Here is a 22249-nt window from a genome sequence, read left to right on the forward strand (position 1 = left end):
GGTGAAGCAGTCTGATCTAGGGATTACACAGAGGCACGTTGTGCAAATCAACTTACAGTTCTTTATTCAACTTCAAGCGGCAGCAACAGCCAAACAGTAGCAGCACATTCAACAGGCTGGAATGCTGGTGGAAGAAAGCTGGTCCGCAGGAAGGATTGCAAGCAGCTTGGTAAAAAACTTCAGGCTGGGCTGGAAAAGATGGAGCCTGGTACAGATGGTGACACAAATATAGATTGACACAAATATAGAGCAAGTCTTTGAAGATATCATTGATGAATTCTTGGAACACTGCTGGGGCATTGCAGAGTCCAGAGGGCATTACCAGATACTCAAAATGCCTGTCACAAGTATTGAAGGCTGTCTTCTACTCATCGTATTTACGGATGCGAATGAGGTTATATGCCCCCCACAGATCCAGCTTGGTGAAAACCTTGGCACCTTGTAGGCGAACAACACACAATTTCCTAAATGTCAAGGTCATTGTGTAGCCCTATGTGAATATATCCTAACACGAGTAAAAAATTTTTAAATATGTTGTCACGGGTGTGTCCTAGAAGACAGGACACGTGTGTCCTAGAAGACGGGAATACGCGCCCGCTTTGTAATATTTATCATGGTGCTGGCCAGCCGCCTGCCATGATAAATTCCAGCCTCTTCCTGTGTCCCCTGCTGGATCTTTGTGCCTCATAGCCTTACAGAAAGCTTGTTCCTGATGCACTGTGCGATTATCCTGATTTCCCGTTGTGATCTCAATTCTGTTCCTGACATTGCTCCTGTGCTGCCCATCCTGACCTTTCTGCTTCGTCCCCAACTCTGAACCTGTGCTGCCTGTCTCAACCTCTTGCCTGTCCCCGACCATGCTTCTGCCCCACGATTTTTTGCCTTGGCTGTCACCACGGACAAAGTCGCACCTGTGGAACGACCTGGTGGTACCACCTGGTGGTACCACGGTGGTGAAAACCAGATGCTTCTTAGACTCCAGTCCCAGGTGTCGGCTTATGTCATCATCTGCGGTGATCCAGAAGATCCACTACCACTGATCCTGAGAGTAAGATCCAGCCATGGATCCTGCCAAGCTTCAGCTAAGTGAAATGGCTGACCGTACGACCCTCGTGGCCCTTGCCGCACAAGGACAGCAACTTGCAATGAGGCAGCCTTGCTTGAAACTTTTAAAAAGGGACTGTCCGCTCAGATCAAATGACCTTGACATTTTGGAAATTGTGTGTTGTTCTCTAATTTTACCTCCAGTGTATATGCAATAAATACATCAGTACCTTCAGTAGTGTTCTATAGTCTTGTAGACCACATTTTACTGGAAATGTCCACAAAGAATTTAAGCCCTGATACAGAGTAAAAATATGTTTTTAAATATACTCAACAATTAACTGATATTGGTTGGAAAATTCAGAATATCCCGAATAAGCAAAGTATTTTAATAATGGTCACAATTTGTGGTGCTCAGCATAAAGACAATAAGTTATGTTGCATCATATTTCACTTTCCAATTAAAGGAGTATTCAATGGAGCAGAACAACTTACAAATTCATTACACAGATAGACTGCTCTTATTTGAGGCAGCAGCGTGGCCAAAATTTTAGATGCAAATTAACATATGAATCATACAGTGGGCTTAATGATGTTACTAGGATTATTTATCACCTGTGGAAGTGTAGGATATTAGAATTCTATTTATTAAACAAACTGCTTACAACCGTAACAAATATCCTATCAAATTCCAAATATAACTACGCAAAAACTTGTGATAAGAATTTGAATCGGTCTTGCTGCTATATTTGCGTAGCTTTGCACTCATTTAGTAGTAATTAGTTACTCTGTGTATCATGTCAGTACAGTCATTGGTCACTTTTGCAGTGACTCTCCAGGGTTACTCAATTAAAAATGCCTATGTAACCAGTATTGGGGTTTAAGCAGCAATGCAGATTGTAAGTAATAATCAACTAGATGACAGCTCAGGATTAGGAAGAAAGTGACTGCTCATTCCCAACTCTATACTGGTGGCAGTGGTCTAGCTATACAGAAGTAGGAAAACTTGACTCATAGTGGCCAACATTTATCAAAAATAGTTTTTTTTTATTTTATGTTTAATAAACATTTTGTATTAATTGTTTAAATATTTTTCTTTGTTGCCCCCCTCTATGGTTCTTGAACAAGCAATTATCTGCTTCTTCAGACTAATACACTGCCTTCTATAAACCCTATAAGACACTGAAAGGGTTAACAAACTTCTTAAAAGTGTTTTTTCGTATGTTGAGTGGTGAAGTTTCCATAATGGGGTAATTTTTTAGGCGGTCTTGCTATTATTTGGGCCTCTTACAGTCAATTGAAAGTTGAGCAGGTCCCTCTAAATACAAGGTTTGTCAATTTTCCAAAAAATTTGAAAAATTACACTCAAATTCTAAGCCCCATAACATTCTAGTAGAATGTGTGAATTCTTAAAAAAAACATCTGCGTCAAAAGTAGAGAATTTAGAACTTTAAAAATAGAGAATCTTTCAAAATTTTAGCCAAATTTCCGTTTTTTTCATAACTAAACACAAAAGATATAATCTAAATTTTAAACAAATTTTTCAAGAAAACACCCCGAACATCCCCTGGATATGTTAAAGTTTTTCAAAGCTATGACCATTTGCAGCGACACACAGCAAATACGGCTGTGTCCTTGAGGCCAAAATAGATACATCTCCCCCATTGTTATCAGTAGTTCCATAGAAACTGGGTAATATAGAAATCCTCTCTACTCAAAATACTTCTATGCCAGAGTGATGTCTGTCAGAATCAGTGGTTGTGGATCCTCTGTACCACCGTGGCGATGACGTAAGCCAACACCTGTGACCGGAGTCTAAGTGGTACCTGGTTTTTACCAGAGCCTGCCGCAAAGCAGGTTGGACTTGATGCAGCATGGTACCACCAGGTCGTTCCACCATCGCGGCCTTGTCTGCGGTGGCGGCTAAGGGGAAGTACAAAATCGTCAGGCAAACTCGTGGTCGCGGACAGGCAGGAGGTCGAGACAGGCAGCACAGGATCAGAGTTGTGGACGTAGCAATAGGTCAAGGCAGGCAGAGGATGAGCTTATTAAGGAATGGAACCGGGGTCACAACAGGAAATTACATTATCAGCACAGGCTATGAGACAAAGCTTTCTCTAAGGCACAAGGCACGAAGATCCGGCAGGGTGTGCAGGGAGAGTGTCCTCCCCCTGTGGACATGCTGCCTCCCTCCCCCTGTGGACACACTACCCCCCCTGCCCCTGCGGACACACTGACCCCCCCTCCCCATGTGGACTCACTGACCCCCCCCTGCGGACACACTGACCCCCCTCCCCCTGCGGACACACTGACCCCCCCCCCTGCGGATACACTGACCCCCCTCCCCCTGCGGACACACTGACCCCCCCCCCCCTCTGGGAAGAAACCCTCACCTTTCCTGGTTCCCCCGGGGCAGCGCCTATAGCTTGCTTCTTTCTTCGGCCTGGGCCTCCCGTACGCGCTGGCCATGAAGCTGGCGCACATGATCTGATGACGTCATCATGTGCACTGGCTTACATTAGTAGTTGCTTCTCTTTAACCCCTTCCCGACATTTGACGTAATAGTACTGCATGGCGGGAGGTGCGTTCCCGCAAAATGCAGTACTATTATGTCAAGCTTCTGGTGCCGGCTCCTGAATGGAGCCGGCGCCAGAAGCTGCGGGTGTCGGCCATATATTATAGCTGACACCCGCTCCTAACACCCGCGATCGGAGATTTCTCCGATCGCGGGTGTTAACCCCTAAGGCATTTAAAAAGCGTTTCAAGTCAATCGAACCCCCCCGTGGCGCTTACCGGGGGGGTCCGCAGCTCCGATCGCAGCCCCCGGACTGCCGGTGCCTGGGGCTGCGCGATCTTCCTCCCGGTGCCAGGTCCGTGCCTCCTGGCAGGACCCGGCTGTATGACACTGGGCATGCGCACTGTGTAACCTGTAAAAGAGCTTGAACAAGTGATCAGAAGATCACTTGTTCAAGCTAAAATGTCAGTTACTGTAAAAAAAAGTTAAAACAATAAAGTTTTTTTTTAATAAAATAAATAATAAAAGAAAGTGAAAGTCCCCACAAACAACACATTTCCCTGTACACAAGTAATAAAGTATAAAAAACACTAAATCACAAAAAAAAACCCCACTTATTTGGTATCTCTGCGTCCATAACAATCTGTACAATAAATACTAATCATAATTGGACCCGCTCAGCGAACGTGGTAGAAATAAAAACAAAAAAACTTGCCAAAAATTAAAACTTTTTATCAAATTGCTTTACAAAAAATGTTCTAAAAAGTGATCCGAAAAAGTTACAAGCACCAAAATGATACCACTGAAAAGAACAACTTTTCACGCAAAAAATAAGCTCACAACCAGCTCCGTCAATCAAAAAATACTATAGTTGTGCTGCTATAAAAATGGCAATACTAAAACAAATGCAATTTTTACAGTGCATCTTGTCTCGCAAAAAATAAGCCCTTATTTGTCTAAATTGCTTAAAAAATAAAGATTGTATAGCCCATTCCCAACGCTCGTTGTTATAGAACGGTGCGGCGGGTAGTGACTTGCCAACACTGTTCAGACACAGTGATCGGGGCAAGATGGCGGCTGTTCCTGACAGCCATCCATCCTAGTTTCATAGTTTCTACGGTTGAAAAAAGACACTTGTCCATCAAGTTCAACCAAGGAAGGGAAGGGATTGGATGATGAAGGGATTTAGGGGAAACAATTCTATATAACATAACCATCAATGTTATTTAGGTGTAAAAAGGCATCTAGACCCTTCTTGAAGCTATCCGCTGTCCCTGCTGTGACCAGCGCCTGAGGCAGGCTATTCCACAGATTGACCGTTCTCATAGTAAAAAGCCCTGTCGCCTCCGGTGATTAAACCTTGTTTTCTCCAAACGGAGACAGTGCCCCCTCGTCTTTTGATTTGATCTAATCTGAAACAACTTACCACCATATTTTTTGTATGGACCATTCATATATTTAAATAAATTAATCATGTCCCCTCGTAGTCGTCTCTTTTCCAGACTAAATAAATCTAGTTGTTTTAATCTTTCCTCATAACTGAGACCCTCCATACCCCTTATCATTTTTGTGGCTCTACGTTGAACAATGGACCAGAATGGTTCCGTCCCCCCCACACCCCCAGTTCATGATCGCTGCTATTGGCTCATCAATTCAGACCAGCCAATAGAAGCGAATTTACTTATGACGTTAGTAATACCGATCACGTCTGTAGACACGGTGATCGGGGTAGGGTGGCGGCTGTTCCTGACTGCCACCAATTTTGCCTTGTGGTCCAGAAGGGTTTTGCTGCCCCCCTCTGTCCATGTTTGCCGCTATTTGCTGGTCGATTTGGTCCAGCCAAAAGCAGCAATATTCGTCACAATGGGCATCGCTAGGGTGAATAAGAGCAACACTTGGCGATAATTTCCCTACGGAAAACGAAGATATGGTACAAAAGCGCTGGTCGTGCACATTGTACAGATTATGCTGTACAACTCTTACGTGCTGTTCCAATGTGCACGTCCTGCCGTATCATTTCTCAGTTTTCAAGAGGAAGGTATTAGGAAACTAATATTGGGACAAGAAGGACGGGGTCCCAGTACCTCTGGTTTAGATGTTCCTGTGTTTTGCCAGGACAGCATTTTCCCGGTGAATTCTGCTGCTTCTAAAGGTATGACTCAATAAAGAGTCTGTTCCAAAAGAGGAGTTAGGATGGACACGACATACTACTAAGAGACCTGCGACAACTCCAAGTGTGACAAAAGTTTAGTTGGTCCCCTGGTATATTCTACCTCCTTATACGCAACACATTCACAATTCACGCCCAAGCTGTTGTGAATTCATTTAGGTAAAATTAATAATTGTAACAACTGTTAGGTTACGTTGCTCCCTATAACCCTCCATTATTTCATAAGGGGCACCACATAATGGGCACTGAACTTTCCAGAAATAATTGCAATTACCATCTTGGACTCCATTGCACATCATATTTGGAAACCACCTGTATGTTCAAAATGCTAATTTCACCACGTGTATTACCCTACACCAAATATTACACCTTGCTAAATTCCCAAAGGGGTGTACATTCAACAATTAGGGTCACTTTTCGGGTTTTCCTCTGTTTTGGTACCACTACAGCTTTCCAAATGTATCCTGACACATGTGAAGGATTTCGGTCAAATTTGGCCACTAAAAGACAAACATCCCTCTTTTCCTCTACTGTGCGCCCATAAAGTATTTTATATGCACATGTGGGGTACTTCTACACTCGGAAGAAATAGTTTTACACCTTTTTCGGGGTTATTTAATATATTATCCCTTGTGGCTTACAAAAATGAGGGGTAAAGTGACATTCATAGGAAAATTTTCACCTTTTTAATGTTTAGTGCCTAATTGGATCATTCACCTGTAGGGGCAAATACATATATTACACATTGCAAAATTCTCTAAGGGGTGTGCGTTCAAAAATTAGGGTCACTTTTCGGATTCTTATTTGTTTTATACCACTAGGGTTCTCCAAATGCATGTCAAACATTTCTGTCAAATTTGGCTTCTAAAAGGCAAACATCCCCCTTCCCTTTTACTGTGCGCCCATACAACATTTTATATACACATGTGGGGTACTTCTACACTCTAGAGAAATAGGTTTACACATTTTGGGGGGTTATTACATATTTTTATCCCTTGTGGCTATAAAAAAATAGGGGTACAATGACCTTTATGAGAAAATGTTCACCTTTTTCCTATTTAAGTCCTAATGAAATCAAACAACATTAAATAGGGAAAAATATGTTTGCTGTGATTATCTTGGGTCCCTCGGTCCCTCTGCCTAAATTCTAGTGTCATTTAAATCTGAACATTTATAGAGGCCTGTAATTTCCAAAATGTAAAAATTAGATATATGGGATACACAAACACACATACATACACATATACTGTGTATATATGTATACTGTATATATATACAACATACTGTTTTAGTCGCTGTTTGGAACATGAAAAGCCAGTATACTTTGTATATTTATTTCTAAAACAAGAGAACAATTCATCAACACCCAGGGTCCAATATCTCCACACATGATTTATTCAGCAGACTATGCTTGTTTCATACATTCAAGTTTTATCACCCAGGCTTATTGTGCCCAAATTATTAATCATTCAGCTTTTTTGCATTTTACAATATTTTATGATAAATTGCAAAAAAAATTATGTCTTACAGCCTGTTTACTATAAGTAAGAATATATAATTTGAGTAGACTAAATGAATAACCTAATCAAAGTAGAACAGGATCACCAGTCACCAATTTCCAACCGCTATGGAATATATTTCTTTATAGAGTGTCTCATTACGTGATGGACCTTATTTATGACGTGTCCAGTGCTTACAATGGTCACAGATAGCTTTCTTGTACTAGACCCAAGAAATAATTTTCCTATAATATCCCTGTAAGCTTTGCTTTTAAGTCAGTTATTTATGTGGAGATCACTTCACCAGTATCAGTCGTCAATAACTATATGAATGTTGTGAGGATGGCTAAATAAACGAGCATTGTCCAGGGCAGTAATTTTAAAGGGTTTATACCAACTTTGAGCTGTGTTCTCTATCTACAGAATAAGGGAGATAAAACACATTGATGGTGTTCCAACAGATCATCTCAGCAGAAAATGGAGTTGTAGGTTTCGCAAAGTTTTGGTCTAAGCAACATGTTTTTGCCTAAAATGTAATTTGTCATTTTCATAGGACAATGTTAATAAACTCTTTAAAACTTGTTGAAATGTTCATAATACCACTTGATAGATACTTTGAGGGGTATAGTTTTCAAAATAGGATAATTTATCTTGACTCCTGAAAACGATTGCTGCAAGTGGAGCCCAAGCATAGCTCAATGGCCCTCTTTTCCTTCTGTGCCTCATCATGTGCCCAATAGCAGATTATATAAACATATGAGTTGTTTCTGTACCCACAAGGGGTTGTTGTCTTTCCAGGCAACGATCAGTGCAACATGGGTAAGCTCTTTGTTCTACTTTTGATCCCTACTTTCTATTGTATTCTATTAATATCTGTTAATGCTTCCCATCAGTACTATATATGTGGTAATGGCCACTGATGCCCTAATTTACATTCACAGTTTTGTAAACACATTTATACTATCCTGATCCGTTGTCTGGCATGCAACATTGTCTTGTGTCCCCTCTGTGGTGGGACCATTTTTTAACCAGTATTTGTCATTTTTCCATAATAAAGTAAACATTTTTGTGCTATTACCTGTTTTGTGTCAATTTGTGCTATTTTGTTGGATTATTTCCTCCTTCATTTGAAAGGGGGTGATACTATTAAGACAATTTTCAAAGTCCCAACGATTTTAAAGGGACCCTAAACTAACTGATTCTAACATTCTCTTGAAAATTGTAAACATTTTTTACACCTTTGCGACCCAAGATGAACTATATGTAGCTTGTGCTGTGAAGGGTGTATGGAGAGAGCTCACGAGCTGAGCTCTCTCCATACACAGCGGGTGTCGGGTGTATAATACGGCTGACGCCTGCCTGTTACTGCTGCAGTCTTGGATGGCCGATGTGACATCATCGGAGGGTGGCGATCAGTTGCCATGGCAGCCTATAGTCTCATTGAGACTTGTAGGCTTGTCATGTGCAATGATCTCTAATAGCCAGCAGATGGCAGGCTATTAGAAATCATCAGTATTATTGATATATATTGCAATACAGTAGTATTGCAGTATATAGTATTAGCAATTGGACCCTGCAAGGTTAAATTACCCTGGAGGGTCTGAAATAATAATAAAAAAATGAAAAAATAAAAATAAAAAAATTGTAAGAAAAGTAAAAGTTTAAATCACCCCCTTTCCCTAGATCACATATAAAAACAAATAAATAGCAAGAATCATAAACATGTTTGGTATCATGGCGTCCCAAAATGTCAGATCTATCAAAATATAATAGCAATTCTTCCTGGCATTTAACCCTGTAACGGAAAAAAGCACCCAAAGTTGGAAGTGCCACTTTTTTGCTATTTTGAAAAATATAAAAAATTCTATAAAAAGTGATCAAAAGGCTGTACAGTCCTCAAAATGATATCATTAAAAATGCCATCAAAAGTCACAAAAAAATGACATTACCCACAGCTCCGTACACTGAAATATGAAAAAGCTATTGGTGCCAGAACATGGCAAAATGAAGATTTTTTTTTTGTACAGGAGGTTTTAATTTTTATAAATGTATGAAAACATTACAAAACCTATACAAATGTGGTATCCTGGCGATCGTACCGACCCAAAGAATAAAGTACACATGTTTCCTTTTTTAAATAAATTAACACAAAACATCGACCAAAATGTAGCCCTAACCCGAAGTACAAAAAGGCACAAAACATTTTGTAAAACCACAGGGGTAAGTTACAGTGTTCTCAAGTTCTTACCACTTTTTTGAAATGCCAGTTTTGAAATTTAGGGATTGTACACTGGGGCATAAATGAGCTTGGTCACTATGGGGTTGGTGTGACTTCCAGCACGCTGGAAGTACTGGAAGTTCCAGGTAAACTAGCATTCGATAATCACTGACTAGAATATTAATGAAAGGAATAATCTACTGTAGTTATTGTTTACATGCTGCAGCATTATCTAGCAATGAATAATTACACTGAAGTACTATAACTCCCAGCATAACCTAAAATGGATGATATAACCTAGTTATGTACAATGACACACTGGTACACTTATGTACAAAAAGTCCTGTAGGTGGCTGTAGGTCTCAGCTATCCAATAACTCCAAGACTTCTCACAAGGTGGAATGTGTTCCGCTTATATAGTCGGTCAGAAACGTATTATTGTATTAGCATCACTGACCACAGGTTCTGCAAGTGACTGCCAATCTTTCCCCTTCAACTTGTCGCCACAGCTCCCTGCTCTTTTACTGACAATGTATAGACAGAGAAGGAGAAACTCTGCAGGGGGTAAATGATGGTGGTGGCACTGGCCTGCTCAGGTCTAAGGGATTGCAAGCTTTGTCACCTCCCTGAGAGAGTTACTATAAGTTTACCTTTGGGGGTTGATTGGAACAGAGCCCCAGGATGTTGCTCAAATTGCCTATATACAGGTAAAGTACAATATTTTGTTGTCTATCTTTCTGTAAGGTTTTAAACTGAATTTAATGCAAGACATTAACACAATCTTTATAGAATCATGAGTTAAATCTACTGTTACATAGCAATGAGAAAATATGTGCTGTAATGGTGATGCTGTAGTGCATCTATTACCACTTGATGGAGCTAGTTAGCCTTAGCTCTCCATACTTAAATCATAATGCATATTACATTCAGCACAGACGATATTTAAAAAGAATACCGCTTGTCAATTTCAATAATGGTTTACAAAATAGCAATTTAATTTTTCTAAATTACACATGATTATTACACTTATTGTACACTCACTGCAGAAAACATGGAGGTAACAGGTACTATTACCTCAGGACAAAATGAAAACAAAAACAAAATGAAAACAGAAACTATGCTCACATTTACAATCCATTTTATCCTATTACAGTAAAGTAGAAGAAAAATAGGAATTTTACGTACTTACAGAAGCCACTGATTTCATAAAACTATGGTATCAATACATACTTCCATCTATTTTTTCAATCATTATAAAACTGATAAGAAAACTTTGTTAATTCCACAGTAAATATTTGTATATGAGTCTAAGACCCCTATTTCAAGAGTCATTTCTCATTGATAACATACTAAAATGTGTTTGAATGCAAACATTTTCAATTAACTAATCAAATATATAACATAAAAAAATAATAAAGTATTAAAAAGTGTACTATTCAACTGCTCATAGTCAATGTGATCATCTATCATAGTTTTTTTTAGGTCAAAAAATATTTTTGCAGTGGATCTAAAAAAGAAAAAAGTGGTCATACAGGTGACCATACACAACATATTAATACATTTGTATTCAAAATCAAAATGGTGGAAAATATGATGGACATGGCTAAGATAGTGGTTTACATAGATACAGTACATACATCGGTATTACATAAAACAATTACATAAATAAATACATACATTGTATGAAAAAGATACTATAAATTGTTTACAATTAAAACAGAAAATGATTAGTTAAAATGGAAACGAATTTATTCAAAAACATGATGGAATAAATTAATATATCTGGATATAAATAAATAAAATACCCAAGGATAGTGTTCCTGGGTGTTAGTTTTATTAAGCAGTTAACAGATAGGTGCTTAGAGGTAATGTTTATAAACACAATTTATGAATGAATAACATGGCATACTACAAGAGGGCTACAGATGCTGAGAGGAGACAAAATGTCTTCCTCGGGCAGGCCTTAAAGGACATCTAGATGCCCTTTAGATGCCATTTAAGTACATGAATGTGATTCATGTAATTAGAACCAATTGGGTCTAGGTAAGTACTAAAAATAAGGGGAAGGTGCAAAGAGGTAATGCTCAAGGATGTCATATTATTGACGATGGGGAACATTCACGGATAAAGATGTTCTCAATGGGAGCCAAGTATGATAGAAGGAGAAGGAGAGAACTGCAGATCAATACAGGCTATTGCTTATAATGAAATATAATGATTAACATTCTGTATAAGGAAAGTATATAGATGCCAGATACCATTCATAATATCAGTTAGAGTTATGCAATTACAGAGATGTGTATGATGGGTAACTTAATTGTTCTTATTTAAAATGAAATTGAATAGAGTTTGCCATTTTTCTCTTTGCTGAATCCTGAGAAGTTCACTTCTACACTAGAAATGTAGCTTGGGGCTCAGTACTCCCATCTACTCCTTAACCAACAGCAAATAACCGGCTCACAATAACTGAAGGAAATAAATGTAGCTCTAACAGAGATGTGAAATGAGCCTTAGAATACACCTAAGAGTCTATGTGACGTCTACAACACCCAGACACCTTGTGTCTCTACCTCCTTTATCTCCTGTTTTCCCCCTTATTGGATTGGGGTCCAATGACATCTACATGATTTACTACTTGGAGCTAGGACGAAGATCCTCTAAAATTGTGAGTTTCCCTCAAAGTTCAGTATAGTGGAGATGGTAGATTAGTGCACATGTAGAACATCTAATTGATGTATAATAGCTAATTGTGACCTCAAGTAGAGACAAAACAACATTGTGTCATGCAGACACAACATACAAGCATTGCTAATAACAATATCTGGTTATCTCATTAATAAATTAGATGATCTAATGTCCCATTTAGTATTGATAATCATTATACAGTTCTTTCATATCTCTGACCCTGTACATATAAAGTCTCTGGGGTAGCTGTTTGCAATGTTCTGCAATTTGGACTTTTCAGCAAAAGCAGCATATTATCTATTATAATTGCCCTTCATATCTATCTAGCCGTCACAGAGGTTAATGACTTAATAAATTATTAAAATTGTTTCCATTTCCATGCCATCTTTCCGACCCTCTTAAATGTTATCTCAGTTGATTTTACAACAAATATTCTACTAAGATCAAGTTGGTATTTCTATCTATCTTTCTTTCTACATATTCATCTAATCAATCTAGTTGCTGTTTTGCGTAACCTTGTAAATCAGGAAGGTCCTGAATGCAAACCAAGAAGTAATGAGGCTGTTAGGTTTTGCGTCAATGTTAAAAAATTTTCACACTGTACATCAAGATGACTTAAATATACAGTTTAGGAGCTGATGGGAAATATATTACTTTTAATAGAAAGTTATGACTAATTAATGGCAGTAGATTATATTTAATAATTTTGCTAACTGGAATAATTTAAAGGGGCAAATGTTCAAGTTAAATATAACTATAAAATAGATGAATCTAGGGCATTGGTTTTACAAAGCTAAATACTAGAGATGAGCGAACATGCTCGTCCGAGCTTGATGCTCGGTCGAGCATTAGGGTACTCGAAACTGCTCGTTACTCGGACGAATACTTCGCCCGCTCGAAAAAATGGCAGCTCCCGCCGTTTTGCTTTTTGGCGGCCAGAAACAGAGCCAATCACAAGCCAGGAGACTCTGCACTCCACCCAGCATGACGTGGTACCCTTACACGTCGATAGCAGTGGTTGGCTGGCCAGATCAGGTGACCCTGGGATAGACTAGCCGCTGGCCGCGCTGCTCGGATCATTCTGTCTCTGGATGCCGCTAGGGAGAGAGCTGCTGCTGGTCAGGGAAAGCGTTAGGGTGTTCTATTAGCTTACTGTTAGGCAGGAGTGATTCTCAAAGAACCCAACAGCCCTTCTTAGGGCTACAATAACGTTCTACTTTTTTTATTTTAATTTGCATCTTTTACCATTTTGTGAGGAATTAGCAGGGGGACTTGCTACCGTTGTGTTTAGCTCTTAGTGGCACACATATCCATAGCAAAGACCGAAGTGGGAAAATTCAGTAGGGGTTGGATTTCTATTAGGCAATAACTCAGTGTCATCTCATCTGGCATAGTAGTGTGCTTCCTTTGATACTTGGCTAGAAAATAGCCATAGGAGAATACAAACAGCTTCTTGAAGCCTACAGTAGCGTTCTATATATTTGATTTCTGGTTGATCTGCTGGTGGCTTTAGTTTCTGCAGTGCATGTACTTGCCAATTCTGAGCAATTTGTAGTGAGACTTGCGACCGCTGTGTTCTGCGCTTAGTGGCGCACATATCCATAGCAAAGGCTGAAGTGGGAAAATTCAGTAGGGGTTGGATTTCTATTAGGCACTAACTCAGTGTCATCTCATCTGGCATAGTAGTGTGCTTCCTTTGATACTTGGCTAGAAAATAGCCATAGGAGAATACAAACAGCTTCTTGAAGCCTACAGTAGCGTTCTATATATTTGATTTCTGGTTGATCTGCTGGTGGCTTTAGTTTCTGCAGTGCATGTACTTGCCAATTCTGAGCAATTTGTAGTGAGACTTGCGACCGCTGTGTTCTGCGCTTAGTGGCGCACATATCCATAGCAAAGGCTGAAGTGGCAAAATTCAGTAGGGGTTGGATTTCTATTAGGCAATAACTCAGTGTCATCTCATCTGGCATAGTAGTGTGCTTCCTTTGATACTTGGCTAGAAAATAGCCATAGGAGAATACAAACAGCTTCTTGAAGCCTACAGTAGCGTTCTATATATTTGATTTCTGGTTGATCTGCTGGTGGCTTTAGTTTCTGCAGTGCATGTACTTGCCAATTCTGAGCAATTTGTAGTGAGACTTGCGACCGCTGTGTTCTGCGCTTAGTGGCGCACATATCCATAGCAAAGGCTGAAGTGGGAAAATTCAGTAGGGGTTGGATTTCTATTAGGCACTAACTCAGTGTCATCTCATCTGGCATAGTAGTGTGCTTCCTTTGATACTTGGCTAGAAAATAGCCATAGGAGAATACAAACAGCTTCTTGAAGCCTACAGTAGCGTTCTATATATTTGATTTCTGGTTGATCTGCTGGTGGCTTTAGTTTCTGCAGTGCATGTACTTGCCAATTCTGAGCAATTTGTAGTGAGACTTGCGACCGCTGTGTTCTGCGCTTAGTGGCGCACATATCCATAGCAAAGGCTGAAGTGGCAAAATTCAGTAGGGGTTGGATTTCTATTAGGCAATAACTCAGTGTCATCTCATCTGGCATAGTAGTGTGCTTCCTTTGATACTTGGCTAGAAAATAGCCATAGGAGAATACAAACAGCTTCTTGAAGCCTACAGTAGCGTTCTATATATTTGATTTCTGGTTGATCTGCTGGTGGCTTTAGTTTCTGCAGTGCATGTACTTGCCAATTCTGAGCAATTTGTAGTGAGACTTGCGACCGCTGTGTTCTGCGCTTAGTGGCGCACATATCCATAGCAAAGGCTGAAGTGGGAAAATTCAGTAGGGGTTGGATTTCTATTAGGCACTAACTCAGTGTCATCTCATCTGGCATAGTAGTGTGCTTCCTTTGATACTTGGCTAGAAAATAGCCATAGGAGAATACAAACAGCTTCTTGAAGCCTACAGTAGCGTTCTATATATTTGATTTCTGGTTGATCTGCTGGTGGCTTTAGTTTCTGCAGTGCATGTACTTGCCAATTCTGAGCAATTTGTAGTGAGACTTGCGACCGCTGTGTTCTGCGCTTAGTGGCGCACATATCCATAGCAAAGGCTGAAGTGGGAAAATTCAGTAGGGGTTGGATTTCTATTAGGCACTAACTCAGTGTCATCTCATCTGGCATAGTAGTGTGCTTCCTTTGATACTTGGCTAGAAAATAGCCATAGGAGAATACAAATAGCTTCTTGAAGCCTACAGTAGCGTTCTATATATTTGATTTCTGGTTGATCTGCTGGTGGCTGTAGTTTCTGCAGTGCATGTACTTGCCAATTCTGAGCAATTTGTAGTGAGACTTGCGACCGCTGTGTTCTGCGCTTAGTGGCGCACATATCCATAGCAAAGGCTGAAGTGGGAAAATTCAGTAGGGGTTGGATTTCTATTAGGCACTAACTCAGTGTCATCTCATCTGGCATAGTAGTGTGCTTCCTTTGATACTTGGCTAGAAAATAGCCATAGCAATAGGATAGGATTGTTTGGTTCTAAAAACTCAAAAAAAAACAAAAAACACAAAAAAAAACAAAAAAAAGTAAAAAAAAAAAAAAAGTTATAACTCTCATTTTAAAAATGTTTAACCCCAGGGCTAGGGGTAGAGGACGAGGGCGGGGACGTGGGCGTCCAACTACTGCAGGGGTCAGAGGCCGTGGTCCTGGGCGGGGTGAGACACCACCTGCTGATGAGGGAGCAGGGGAACGCCGCAGAGCTACACTCCCTAGGTTCATGTCTGAAGTTACTGGGACTCGTGGTAGAGCACTGTTGAGGCCAGAACAGTGCGAACAGGTGATGTCGTGGATTGCTGACAATGCTTCGAGCAATTTGTCCACCACCAGTCAGTCTTCCACGCAGTCCACCCATGTCACCGAAATCCCCACTCCTCCAGCTCCTGCACCTCAGCCTCCTCCCCCCCAGTCTGCCCCCTCCCAGGAAAATTTGCCATTTGAACCGGCATACTCTGAGGAACTGTTTTCTGGACCCTTCCCACAGTCACAAACCACTTGTCCGGTTGCTGCTGAGCAATTTTCCGATGCCCAGGTTTTCCACCAGTCACAGTCTGTGGGTGATGATGACCTTCTTGACGTAGTGGAAGTGTGTAAAGAGGTGTCCGACGATGAGGAGACACGGTTGTCAGACAGTGGGGAAGTTGTTGTCAGGGCAGGAAGTCCGAGGGGGGAGCAGACTGAGGGATCGGAGGATGATGAGGTGACAGACCCAAGCTGGGTTGAGAGGCCGGGTGAACACAGTGCTTCTGAGACGGAGGAGAGTCCTCGACCTGAACAGGTTGGAAGAGGCAGTGGTGGGGCCAGACGGAGAGGCAGGGCCAGAGCTGGTGCATCAGCGCCACTGTCAACTAGTGAAGCTCCCGTGGTGAGGGCTCTTGCGGCGAGGGCTAGATCTTCAGAAGTGTGGAGGTTCTTTAAGGAAACACCGGATGACCGACGGACTGTGGTGTGCAACATTTGCCAAACCAGGCTCAGCAGGGGTTCCACCACTACTAGCTTAACTACCACCAGTATGCGCAGGCATATGAATGCTAAGCACCCCACTCAGTGGCAACAAGCCCGTTCACCTCCGGCCGTGCACACCACTGCTCCTTCCCCTGTGTCAGCTGCTAGTCAGCCCCCTGCCCAGGACCCTGGCCCAAAAACCCCATCGTCGCCTCCACGATCCTCCACAGCATCCACCAGCGTTCAGCTCTCCATACCCCAGACGCTGGAGCGGAAACGCAAATATAGTGCAACCCACCCGCACGCCCAAGCCCTTAATGTGCACATCTCCAGATTGCTTAGCCTGGAGATGCTGCCCTATAGGCTAGTAGAGACCGAGGCCTTTCGCAACCTCATGGCGGCGGCCGCCCCTCGGTATTCGGTCCCCAGCCGCCACTACTTTTCCCGATGTGCCGTCCCAGCCCTGCACCAGCACGTGTCAGACAACATCATCCGTGCCCTGACCAACGCCGTTTCTGACAAGGTCCACCTGACCACGGACACGTGGACGAGTGCTGCCGGGCAGGGCCACTATATATCGCTGACGGCACATTGGGTTAACTTGGTGGAGGCTGGGACCGAGACTGACCCTGGGGCTGCTCATATACTGCCGACGCCGAGGATTGCGGGGCCTACCTCGGTCCAGGTGTTTCAGGCCTACTATGCCTCCTCCTCCTCCCACCCCTCCTCCACCTCCTCCTCCGAACTACCATCCGTGGGCACGGCGCCATCAGTCGGTAGCTCTAGGCACAGCAGCAGTGCCGTCGCTAAGCGACAGCAGGCGGTGCTCAAACTGCTGAGCCTAGGCGACAAAAGGCACACCGCCCAAGAGCTATTACAGGGCATCACGGCGCAGACTGATCTGTGGCTGGCACCGCTGAACCTCAAGCCGGGAATGGTTGTGTGTGACAACGGCCGTAACCTGGTGGCGGCTCTGCAACTCGGCAGACTGACACATGTGCCATGCCTGGCCCATGTGTTAAATCTGATAGTGCAGCGTTTCCTCAAGACATACCCCAATCTGTCTGATTTGCTCACGAAGGTGCGCCGCATCTGTGCGCATTTCAGGAAGTCCAGCCCAGATGCTGCCACTCTCAGGGCAGCGCAGCGCCGCCTCCAACTGCCCGCTCACCGACTGTTGTGCGACGTGCCCACGAGGTGGAATTCAACACTGACCATGTTATCCAGAGTTTACCAGCAGCGCAGAGCGATTGTAGACTGCCAGATGTCAACTTCCACCAGAACTGGTAGTCAGGTCAGTCAGCTTCCTCAAGTCTACAATGAGGAGTGGACGTGGATGTCTGATATCTGTCAGGTGCTGAGTAACTTTGAGGAGTCAACACAGATGGTCAGTGGCGATGCCGCCATCATCAGCCTCACCATCCCGCTGCTTGGCCTGTTGAAAAACTCTCTGGTCAGCATGAAGTCGGAAGCTTTGCGCTCGTCACAAGAGACGGGGGAAGAATATTCCCTTGTTGATAGCCAAAGCACCCTGAGGTCTGTTTCTCAGCGCATATCGGAGGAGGTGGAGGTGGAGGAGGATGAGGAGGAAGAGGAGGAGAATGTTGGCGAGACACAAGAGGGGACCATTGTTGAGTCCTTCACTGTTCAGCGTGTATGGGCAGAAGAAGAGGAGTTGGAGGAGTTGGAGGAGGAGGAAATGGACAGTCAGGCCAGTGAGGGGAGTGAATTCTTACGCGTTGGTACTCTGGCGCATATGGCAGATTTCATGCTAGGCTGCCTATCCCGTGACCCTCGCGTTCAAAGAATTTATTCCAGCACCGATTACTGGGTGTTCACTCTCCTGGACCCACGGTACAAGCAAAATCTTGCCACTCTCATCCCTGCAGAGGAAAGGAGTGTGAGAATGCATGAATACCAGCAGGCCCTGGTGCACAAGCTGAAACAGTATTTCCCTTCTGACAGCGCTAGCGGCAGAGTGCGTAGTTCTGCGGGACAAGTAGCGAGGGAGAGTAGGCGAGCAGGCAGCTTGTCCAGCACTGGCAAGGGTACGCTTTACAAGGCTTTTGCCAGCTTTATGTCACCCCAGCAAGACACTGTCACCTGTCCCCAGTCTCGGCAGAGTAGGGCTGATCTTTACAGAAAGATGGTGAGGGAGTACGTAGCTGACCATACCATCGTCCTAAATGATCACACAGCTCCCTACAACTACTGGGTTTCAAAGCTGGACATGTGGCACGAACTGGCGCTGTACGCCTTGGAGGTTCTTGCCTGCCCTGCCGCTAGCGTCTTGTCCGAGCAGGTTTTCAGTGCAGCTGGTGGCATCATCACCGATAAGCGTACACGCCTGTCGACTGACAGCGCTGACAGGCTGACGCTTATTAAAATGAATAAAGGCTGGATTTCTCAGAATTTCCAATCTCCACCAGGTGAAGGAAGCTCAACCTGAATAATTGATCCACTCCTCCTCCTCCTCCTCATTTTCCTCCTTCTCCTCCTCTTTGTACAGTAAAGCAGAGGAAAATGGCTATTTTTTGACAGGGCCCACTGGCTCTTGCTATACTTCATGCATTTAATTTTTCTGGAGGGCCACCTACCCGGTCCTCTGTTTGAAACAATTTTTGTGAGTGCCACATACAGGCACTCAATCTATTCCATTTTTCTGGAGGGCCACCTACCCGGTCCTCTGGTTTGAACAATTTTTGGGACTGCCACATACAGGCACTCAATCTATTCCATTTTACTGGAGGGCCACCTACCTGCTCCTCTGGTTTGAAGAATTTTTGGGACTGCCACATACAGGCACTCAATCTATTCCATTTTACTGGAGGGCCACCTACCTGCTCCTCTGGTTTGAAGAATTTTTGGGACTGCCACATACAGGCACTCAATCTATTCCATTTTACTGGAGGGCCACCTACCTGCTCCTCTGGTTTGAACAATTTTTGGGACTGCCACATACAGGCACTCAATCTATTCCATTTTACTGGAGGGCCACCTACCTGCTCCTCTGGTTTGAAGAATTTTTGGGACTGCCACATACAGGCACTCAATCTATTCCATTTTACTGGAGGGCCACCTACCTGCTCCTCTGGTTTGAAAAATGTTTGGGACTGCCACATACAGGCACTATCCAAATTAAATTGTCTCCATAGCAGCCTCCACACGTTGTCTCCATTGCTACCTCCAAAAGTCGTCCATATAGCTGCCTCCATACATCGTCCCTTTATCAAACGAGGTGTGTCAGGCAGAAATTTGGGTTGTTTTCATGGATTCCACATCAAAGTTGTTAACTTTGTCGCCACCCTGCTGTGTTATCCACAAAATATACTGGCAAACTTTTACCATTTAGGGATATTATTTCAGCGCTTCTTGCGCATCTGTTTACATTCCCCTCACCCGGCATATCCTAAACTTATAAGAACGCTACTACACTTGATCTTATACAAAAGTGCTGTTTGGGGAGTAGCCTAGAGACAGGGGCTTGGATTGGCGAAAGCTCGCCTGGCAGCGGAACGCCAGCTCCATGCGCATCATGCGCTTCTTGCGCATCTGTTTACATTCCCCTAACCCGCCATATCCCAAACTTATAAGAACGCTACTACACTTAACTTGGTGCAGGCTGGGACCGAGTCTGACCCTGGGGCTGGTCATATACTGCCGACGCAGAGAATTGCGGGGCCTACCTCGGTCCAGGTCTCAAAGGCCTACTATACCTCCTCCCACCCCTCCTCCACCTCCTCCGAATTACCATCCGTGGGCATGGCGCCATCAGTCGGTAGCTCTAGGCACAGCAGCAGTGCCGTCGCTAAGCGACAGCAGGCGGTGCTGAAACTGCTGAGCCTAGGCGATAAAAGGCACACCGCCCAAGAGCTATTACAGGGCATTCCACATCAAAGTTGTTAACTTTGTCGCCACCCTGCTGTGTAATCCACAAAATATACTTGCAAACTTTTACCATTTAGGGATATTATTTCAGCGCTTCTTGCGCATCTGTTTACATTCCCCTCACCCGCCATATCCTAAACTTATAAGAACGCTACTACACTTGATCTTATACAAAAGTGCTGTTTGGGGAGTAGCCTAGAGACAGGGGCTTGGATTTGCGAAAGCTCGCCTGGCAGCGGAGCGCCAGCTCCATGCGCATCATGCGCTTCTTGCGCATCTGTTTACATTCCCCTCACCCGGCATATCCTAAACTTATAAGAACGCTACTACACTTGATCTTATACAAAAGTGCTGTTTGGGGAGTAGCCTAGAGACAGGGGCTTGGATTGGCGAAAGCTCGCCTGGCAGCGGAGCGCCAGCTCCATGCCAAGATCCAACTAACATAGTTTTAACTGCAGCACCTTTAATCTACTACTAGTTCACTGCCTCCATACATGGTCCCCTTATCAAACGAGCTGTGTCAGGCAGAATTTTGGGTTGTTTTCATGGCTTCCATGTTAACTTTGTCGCCACCCTGCTGTGTAATCCACAAAATATACTGGCAAACTTTTATCATGTACCGATATTATTTGAGCACTTCTTGCTCACCTCCTTTGGTTCCTCTCTGCCACCCATTGGTTTGAAGCCTGAGTCCATTTAGGGTATGTCGCCATGACACTCTCTAGCCTGCTGCCGCTGCCTCTGCATGCCGTCCCCTATAGTGTCAGGGTCAATTATTGCATGTTTTAGATACTATCTAGCTTCATTCTGTCACTCTGTCATGGCCATGCTGTTGCCCATAATTTTGGCATAATGGTGCGTTTAAGCAGCCTCAGAGGCATCCATGCATGCTGCCCCTGCTGTTTCCTGTCCATTTCCGTGGTGTTTCCATCCTTTTCTGAGGTTCCCAGGTGTTTGGCCAAGCTTCCCTGTGCAGAGCCTTGGTCCCCTTGAAAAATGCTCGAGTCTCCCATTGACTTCAATGGGGTTCGTTATTCGAGACGAGCACTCGAGCATCGGGAAAAGTTCGTCTCGAATAACGAGTACCCGAGCATTTTAGTGTTCGCTCATCTCTACTAAATACAGACAAATACACTGAACTTATATATAAATGTATAAGTGGAACATTTGATACTACCCTAATAGGAAGTTATTTTCTCATAACAGTCTCTGTCATTCCTCCTAGAAATGATCTCTTGTCAAAGGGGTGTGACTCTACACAGCCGGACACTGTCAGCACCTATTGAATCGGGGGCGTAACTACAGCGGTAGCAGCCATAGCAGCAACACAATAAAGCCACACAATAATGTATATCTATATTGTACTGCACATGTCCAGCATAATATGTATATAACGTATACTGTGATGTATATATGCAGTATCTGTGATGTGTATATGGTGTCTGTATACACTGTATGTGAGTATGTTGCATATGGCACTGTATCTATGTGTATATGCACATGAGGGTATTTATATGTGTGAGTATACTAATATGTATATTTTTTAAGTAGGAAGGGGGGCCCCATCCAGTAGCCTGCTCGGGGGCCCTGTCTCTCCTAGTTACGCCACTGTATTGAATGGTGTCAAACCGTGTAGGAACATCCTTACCACTGCCACCATCTAGTAACCTATTCATGCATTTCTAGTTGTAATATCAAGTGGAAAACAAAGTGCAAACGTGCTCCAGAACTGACATTTTATAAGGAACTGAAACTGTCTCTTTTCAACAATCTTTGCATAAATCAG

The sequence above is a fragment of the Engystomops pustulosus genome, chromosome 3 (assembly GCF_040894005.1).
Source record: "Engystomops pustulosus chromosome 3, aEngPut4.maternal, whole genome shotgun sequence".
In the NCBI taxonomy this organism is placed as follows: Eukaryota; Metazoa; Chordata; class Amphibia; order Anura; family Leptodactylidae; genus Engystomops; species Engystomops pustulosus.